This window comes from Camelus dromedarius, chromosome 2 (genome assembly GCF_036321535.1).
Source record: "Camelus dromedarius isolate mCamDro1 chromosome 2, mCamDro1.pat, whole genome shotgun sequence".
NCBI lineage: Eukaryota > Metazoa > Chordata > Mammalia > Artiodactyla > Camelidae > Camelus > Camelus dromedarius.
In genome coordinates this window covers 114,046,041-114,053,791 of record NC_087437.1, presented here as the reverse complement: position 1 = coordinate 114,053,791, position 7,751 = coordinate 114,046,041, and the positions used below count along the sequence as shown (strand labels likewise).

Here is a 7,751-nt window from a genome sequence, read left to right as displayed (position 1 = left end):
TTACCTAGAGTCTTCGAGTGGACTTACACAGGATTATCAGACCTTTAACTTTACGCAAAATTTGGTGTTTGTTTATATATAATGCAGTTTGGGGCGGGGGGTGAGTGCTAAAAATGTTATAAGAATTTCAGAGATTTCTGTGATTAAAAAAAGGGTAAGTATTGCCACAAAACATTATGCGAAGCACTAGTGTTATGCACACATTATGTCGTTTATGGTTTTATAGTGTATTTCTTCTAGAAAAAGTTGGAAATACAGAAAAGCTCAAAGACAAAAATAAGTTATCTAAAACATACCACGTAGAGAGAACCCGTATACCCATGTGACAATTTCGGCAGACATTATCTTTCAGTTCTTTTCTTTAATATAAATAAAAAATTTTTAAATGTTTTGGGGACAGTACACACACACACACACACACACACACACACACACACACACACACGTAGTTTATGTGCACATTTGCAGTAAATATTTACAGGTTTGGGATCATTCTAAATATGTGAACATAATTTACATGATATTTAATGCCTGGCGTGAACTCTCTTTTTGGCTTTCTTTATAGTTCTTATACTTAATACTGTCTACTTTCAGTTGTTTTTATTTCTGCAATTTTTTTTTACTGTTTTATAATAAATACGCTCCTACATATAATTATACTATATATTCACAAATTCTATATATTTTCTAAAATCAACAGGTATGCTTATTTTTCAATTAGATGTTCAATTATTAAGTATTTAATTCTTCCAGATATATTTAACATTTCACTGCCATGTTTTCAAAAATCTAAATGCGATTTAAAAAAATTAATTGTGTCTATGAATTATTTTGGGGGGGGTGGAACTTTTCCTTGTTTTTGCCTTTATCCTGGAATGTGGCTTCTCTCTTCTTTATTCAGGGCTTTTTTTATATCCCTCAGTTAAGTTTTGATATTTTCTTTACAACTGCTAATAACCTGCCTCTTTCTTTACAATCTTTATAGATTGTCATTTGTCTTTAAAAAAAAATTTTGCATTGCTGTAACTTTCAGATCAATTGTTTTAAAAATAGTGGCTATAGCAGGTAGCACATCTTTTTCAAACATTAACGTGGGTGTTTCCATTTTCAGCGTTAATGATGGTTGGCTAAATGTGAGTAATAGTGGTCTTTAATATGGTGAGGAATATTGATGTCTACTCCCGGTTTATTAAAAGACTTTGTGAAAATCAATACTAGTTGTCAATATTATCAAAGACATTTTGGACCTTAAAGGGTTAATATCCCTGTGACTTCCCTTTTGCCTAATGCGGTGAGTTGTTTGGGGATTTCTATAGTAAATCGTTCTTGCATTCTTAGAATAAATCCTTCTTGATCTCTAGTGATTCTGTTTTAAGTTCTACTAATAATTTGCCTTAAGTTGTTAAAATACTTATGTCAATATTTATGAATCTATCAACGTAAAAAGTGAAGCATAATTTACTCGCTGGCTTCTATGTAAAATGAGGATGTAAATAATCTTTTGTTCTCATATTATATTCAGACTCACTACCCAGTTTTTGTTCGTGTCATCTGTGATTTTAGAGTTGGCTATTATTTTTAATGAGTTTTATCATATTGTTACAAGGTTTTTCTCTCATTAAGCTGAAGTATATCCTCCACAAATATGTTCTGGGACAGTTGTCTGCTTTCTCAATGCATCACTCAGGTACCTTACATATGAGTGACAACTTGGGGACCATAGGATTCTTGGATAACACCTTTTTCCTTCAAAACTTGATGGATGAGCTTTCATTGCATGATGGCCTTTGATGCTACTGGGGAAAATACAAAGAAGGAAGGAGAATGGCTGGTAGCCAGCCGCGTGGACCCCTTAGCTTTTCATCTGTCAGGTGAGAAGGATAAACTAAGTGAACCCTAATGCCTCATTTGTCACAGAAAAAAATACATTTGCAATATGACTGTAAACAAACAGTGGATAACAGATATCTAAGTGGGCAAGTATTAAGAGCAGTTAAGAATAACCATGATGACAGTGAAAGTTAACATTTTCCAAGCACGTAGCGCGTGCCAGGTTTACTGGATCCTTGAATTCTCACAACCACACTGTGATTGTGGCCATAGTTTCTCCATCATACAGATGAGGAGACTAAGGTTCGAGAGGCAGGTCTTTATCCAACTCACATAACTAGCTCCTGGCAGAGCCCGGTTTCAAACCGTGGTCCTTTGGGAGCCTCCATCCGTGTGCGCAGTTGCTCTGCTTTGCTGCCCTCACTGACGGTGAGCAATCTGGGCTAGAGGGCGTGGGTAACTAGCTCTTAGGGTAGAAACCAACAGTTGGCATGAGAATGTTTAAGAGCAAAGCACAATGATCCCTTAAAGAAGGAAGACTCGGAATTACGGGGTTCAGTGAATTTGAACTAAAGGACAACTGAGGGTGGGTGGGTAGTGTTGGGGGAGGAGCTGGAGAAGAGAAGACAAACAGCCTCGCTGCTGTTCTTCACCCACAGGACACAGGCAGTGAGACAGAGCCCTGGTCACGTGTCTACCTCCACTTTGGATCTACATGGATTATGTGAATGTCAACATGATTTAGAATTTTATCCAAGTTTTCACAATGGCCATCCTCCACAGAGTGAGTTGTATGAAAACGTTTCACTGGGACTTGATGCTTTTTTATGTCTATGATAGAAGACGGAGAATAACCCCAGTCACTCCCTCCCTCCGAGTGTCCCCCACAGGCAATGAGGGATGGATGCTACAGGCAGGAGTCAGAGTCACCGTCATGGTTTCTAAGAGTCTTAAGCTCTCCATCTGCAAATAACCATAAATTACATGTTAAATTCAATGTCCTCTATTACAGAAGAAAGGAATTCACTGTAAAGACAAGAGAGGAAGATATTCTTTTCTTACAGGCATAGAGCTCCCTTCTTCGATCTTCCTTCACTCATACTTTGGTTTAGTCTAGAGTTTTCCCTTGTAAAACCTTCTTATTTCTCAGCTCTAAGGCCCTCCTTAGTGGGCACATCCAGTTATTAAACAGGGAACATATATACTCCCCATTGTAGAAGAAAGTAGTAAGATTGAGTATAATCAGCACTGGCTTCAAATAGCCTCCTTAATTGGATTAATCAAATCAAGGAAGCTGCAACCTTTCGCTACTCTGTTTTAGAAACATGACGTTCCAAGAGGTGGCCAGGGGTCAAGGAGTGCTCAGACCCTGAAGGGAGACCTGCTGTTACTTTTTGGGTCCATGGTCATAGGATTTGTCCCCTTATTTTGTTTGCTATTTTCACATTTCTAAGTTCACCACATTTTTGACACAAAACTGGGACTTATATTTAAATCGTGAAGACCTTAGTTTAAAGGCCATAGGAAAAAGTATCTTTTTATTTATTTATGTTTTGCATATTTAATGTTACAAACATGTAGAGGAAAATTAGAGAAAGTCTCCTTGGTTGATTTTGTTATTAGTGGGATAGGACCAGGACCATGAGAGGCCACGTTGGATTGGGTATAACGTTGCCGGAATGTACACAAGATTCAATCCTCCATGTAGCTTACCCATTTCATGTGATACTGAACTATTCTATCACTGATGTGGAGACAAAGGTACTGTTAATATAACAGAGTTCAGGCTACTGAGGTTTCCTCCCCAGTTTTTGGTGAATTTCCAAAGGAAGCACAGCCCACACTCCCATTCCCTGATGGGAGAGACTTCCGTTCTGAACGGGACCTCAGTCTTTTCCACGTGGTCTGGGTTACACCTTTGTCTTGTGCCCTTGGAAAGGCTCGTTCGCCAGAAAGTCAAAGAAAGGAAATTTTATTTCCTTTTGGGCATGTCAGCCCCTCAATTCTGAAGTAGTTAGGGCACTGTTAAATAGAATTGAGTGTGAATTTCTAAATGGACACACAGGATGCATTTCCAGCTCAAAGTAGGATAACAGGGTGTGAGCATGTGAGGACGAGAACACATGGCTTTTGTCATGGGCTGCACTGTGTTCCCCCAAAGGACGCCGAAGTGCTAACCCGCAGCCCCGATGGCCATGACTCTACTTGGCAATAAGGTCCTTGCAGACGATCATTAGGATGAGGTCATTAGGGTGGGTCCTAATCCAATACAGCTGATGTCCTTATAAAAAAGGGGGACATTTGGACACAGAGACTGAAAACAATGTGAAGACACAGGAGGAACGCCATCTACACGCCAAGGGATGCCTGAAACTACCAGAAACTAGGAGAGAGGTCTGGAACAGATTCCCCCTGACAGCCCTCAGAGGGAACCATGCTGCTGACACCTCGACCTCAGACTTCTGGCCTCCAGATCTGGGAGAAAGTACATTTCTGTTCTTGAAGCCACTCAGTGCACTGTGTTTGTCACAGCAGCCCCAGCAAAGCAGGACAGCTGCTCTATTCCCAGTTCAGCCATTTGGGTTAAAACCCTTAAAAATGGTAGTTATCAGTAAGTTTTCAAGCCAGATGATTGAGGCACTGGGTCAACAGTCACTCGCGGGGAATAGGGTTGGTCTGTGAAGATTCTGCAGGCAAGTTCTTCTAGCGGTGAAAATGTCCTTACAGCTGCTTGTGGAAATGTGATGGAGATTGGTGAACCCAGGTTTGGTTTCTCTTCTTTTCATCTTTTCTGACACTTCATTCTCTTATAGACTGTGGTTTCCCCTATGTGCCTAATTATGAAATTAACCAGCACCCCCGCTGCCCCACAAGCACATGATGTAACTGCCGTCCCTGTCTCTAATTTTCCAATAGTGTGCATTAGACTCAGTATGCATTAGACTCACCAAAGAATTTTACCTTGTGGCCTACTGAACAAAAGAATAAGATGCTATGTTTAATTATGCTCTGTCTAGACAGGTTTCTGTCTCAAAATAATTTCACTGAAGCTTATGGAAATGTCTGCTTTGTTAGGCAGATGGGTTCCAACCAGCACCGCTCCCGCCATGAGAGAGATTTCCAAGCCTGGATTTCATAATCGACATGTGTGCTCACAGGAACTGGAGGGGAAGTCACCCAGCCTCTCTGGTGGTTTGCTGAAGTCCTGGCTATTTTCCACAGGAGCTAATCAAACATCGGAAATTAAAGGGAAGGATGAAAGAAGGAACAAATGGAAGAAGAAGGGAGAGGAGGGAGGGAGAGGGGGAGAGAGAACAGGGAACATCTGAAAGGGAGAGAAGGTGGAGGGGGGTAAAGAGAGAAAGAGAAGACAGCCAAGAGTGAAATTCCAGAGGCCACTCCGCAGCTTTCTTTCACGTGTGTAATAAAGCCGTGATATCTATCTTAGACCACACGCAACCCATTCTCTTTACCGTGAGACTAGGATTATACACCACTGTGGATATTTCAGTTTTAAAAGTGCGTTGAGACCTGATATGATACCACATTAAACACATCTCCTATTGATTCTTTCTAACCTTGCAAAACGAGCTGCGCGGTTAAGTACCTTTTACTCCAGCCTGGCTGATGGGACCACAGATGTTAACTGCCGGGCTGAATTTCCTCGGAGGTCAGCAGACGGGGCCAGAGGGAGGTGACCCGGGGAACATCTTCTGGTCAGGGGACTATTTATCCTTGCAGCCCTCAAATCCAGTTTGAGGATGCATGTCTGGACAAGTCTGAATCATGGAGAAATTAAATCAAGCCTCACGACCTCCCTACCCACTGTTTAACCAGTCACACGGATGTGTGTGGCTTCTGAAAATCTGGAGTCTGTTATACAAGGAGAACATAATTCATGGTTTGGAAAGCTAAAGTTTCTTGTTCTCAAAGCTGATTTTCTCTAAGTTATGGCTTTGCTTCAAGTTATAAAAAAATTAAAATAACACTGTGATTTCTTCTACTCATCTGGACTGTCTGCTTTAACACCTTTGCCCTTGGGATTCTGTTCTTCCCGTGTGTGGTGCTGTGGAGACGGAGCAGGTCTTTCTGTGAACGGTGTCAGTGCTGCCTGCAGACTCCACGGGACAGGAAGTGGCTGCTGAAGCCAGTCACGGGATTGAAACCCTCATTTACCATTTGTAAGACCTCAGGCTAGTGTTTCAGAGGATTTATTTTTCCATCTGGAAAATGGGATGATCATACTTGGGGTAAGAATCAGCAGTTAAAATGTATAGGGCATAATATATCCTCATGGAAAGGTGGTTATCAGTTTTTTTCCTGCTATTGTTATTGCTAATGTGATCATAGTTTTCATTTTCACCTGCTAGTCTGGATGGTGTCCCCATTTGTGGAGAATAATCAAATGGCAATGGGGACCAGAATTCACCTCAGAGGAGGCAGGAGGACCCCCCCCAACTCTGTGGGGTTGGGAGATGGCTGGGATGAAGACCCTCAGACTCCTCGTAGCCATGTTGGTTGGATTATATGTTATTATAATCCCTCCGACCATCTTTTGCTTAGTGCTGGAGTCATCTGCTTCGCTCTGGGTGGGGGCTGGAGAGGATGGTCCACACCACCGGACTGTGAAGTGTGAGACGGCACAGGGCATGGCTGTCTGGTGTGTGATGCTCACCTGGGAGCTAGCGTATGCACTGAATGAAAGAATGAAGACTTTGCACAGAAAGTGACCTGAAACTGTTTGTTGTACTTATTTAAGTTGAATGGAAAATGTTTGCACTGGAATTATAAGTAGAATTTATTAGAGCTCAGTTCACGAAGAGTTGGCATGTCATACGAGGAGTGGGGAAGGAAACTGATGTCTAGGACACGAGGGACCTTTTGGGTGGACACTTTGGGAAAGGTATCTGGCTCATCCTGGGCCAGTGGGAAACTGGGATGAGGACACAGGGTAGGGAGGAAGGGGAGCAGAGCAGGGTGGGGAGGTGGTAGCTGCTGGCAGCTTGGAATCTGCAGAAGAGTGGGTGTGATACAAAGGGACGGTGCACGGGTGTGCGGGTGTGAGGTGTGCATGGTGCAGGCGGCCAGGGCACGTGTGTGTGTGTACGAATGCCTGTCTGCATACGGGGAGGATGTGTGTGTGTGTTATAGGGGGTACAGATGCGTGGGTGCCTGGTGCGCATTTTGGCGCAGATGTGTGTGCACACGAGGGTCTGTGCACGTGAGTACGTGGTACAGGCAGGTGGTGTTTGTGTGCCTTGTCGACTGAAATAAATGCGCAGCCTAAAAGTTGAGAGTTGTTTTATTTGGCGGGAGGACTCGAGCCGGGATGGATGACAGCCTCTCAGATGGCTCTGAGGGACTGCTCCGAAGAGGCAGGGGAGGAGCTAGGATATACAGGAGCTTTACACAAAGACCAGGTAGTTGGAACAATAAGATTACTTGTTATCTAAAGAAAAACAGGCACCTCAAGTTAAAGAATTTAGTGCTATTCTATGTATGGGAGGAAGCAAACATTTGGGCTCATTGAATTCACTCCTTTGACAAGCACCTAGCTATCTAGGGCCAGTATCCTGTCCTTTCTTATTCTGAGTCCCCTCAGGGGGCACCATTGTGAGTGGCTGCAGAGGCCGGGCTGCAGGCTTGTCTTCACTGGGGGGTGGCGGCAGCAGCTGATGACTTGATGGCTTCAGCACTCTTTGTTCATTGATATGGTTTGCAGTATTTTTTGTTCACAGCCTGATGTCTGTGTGCGTTGCTTACGGGTAATGCAGGTGTTCAGTGTGTCTCTGGGGCACAGGCTGTGTATGCGCGTGTATGGTGGGTGTGCACATGGTGCCTGTGGCAGCGCATGCGTATGGTGCAGGGACACTGTGCAGGTGCGGTGCAGGTGTGCCCAGCGTAGAGGTGGTCCGTTTGCT

General features: G+C 43.1%; 1 long non-coding RNA gene across 1 annotated transcript; it reads left to right on the top strand.

Moving 5' to 3' along the window:
- The first annotated feature begins 688 nt into the window (after nucleotides 1-688).
- On the top strand, nucleotides 689-5,761 carry LOC116155183 (uncharacterized). Its single transcript, XR_004139106.2, has 3 exons — nucleotides 689-1,871; nucleotides 2,490-2,614; nucleotides 4,906-5,761. It is a non-coding gene; the product is annotated as an uncharacterized LOC116155183 (long non-coding RNA).
- Nucleotides 5,762-7,751: the final 1,990 nt, after the last annotated feature.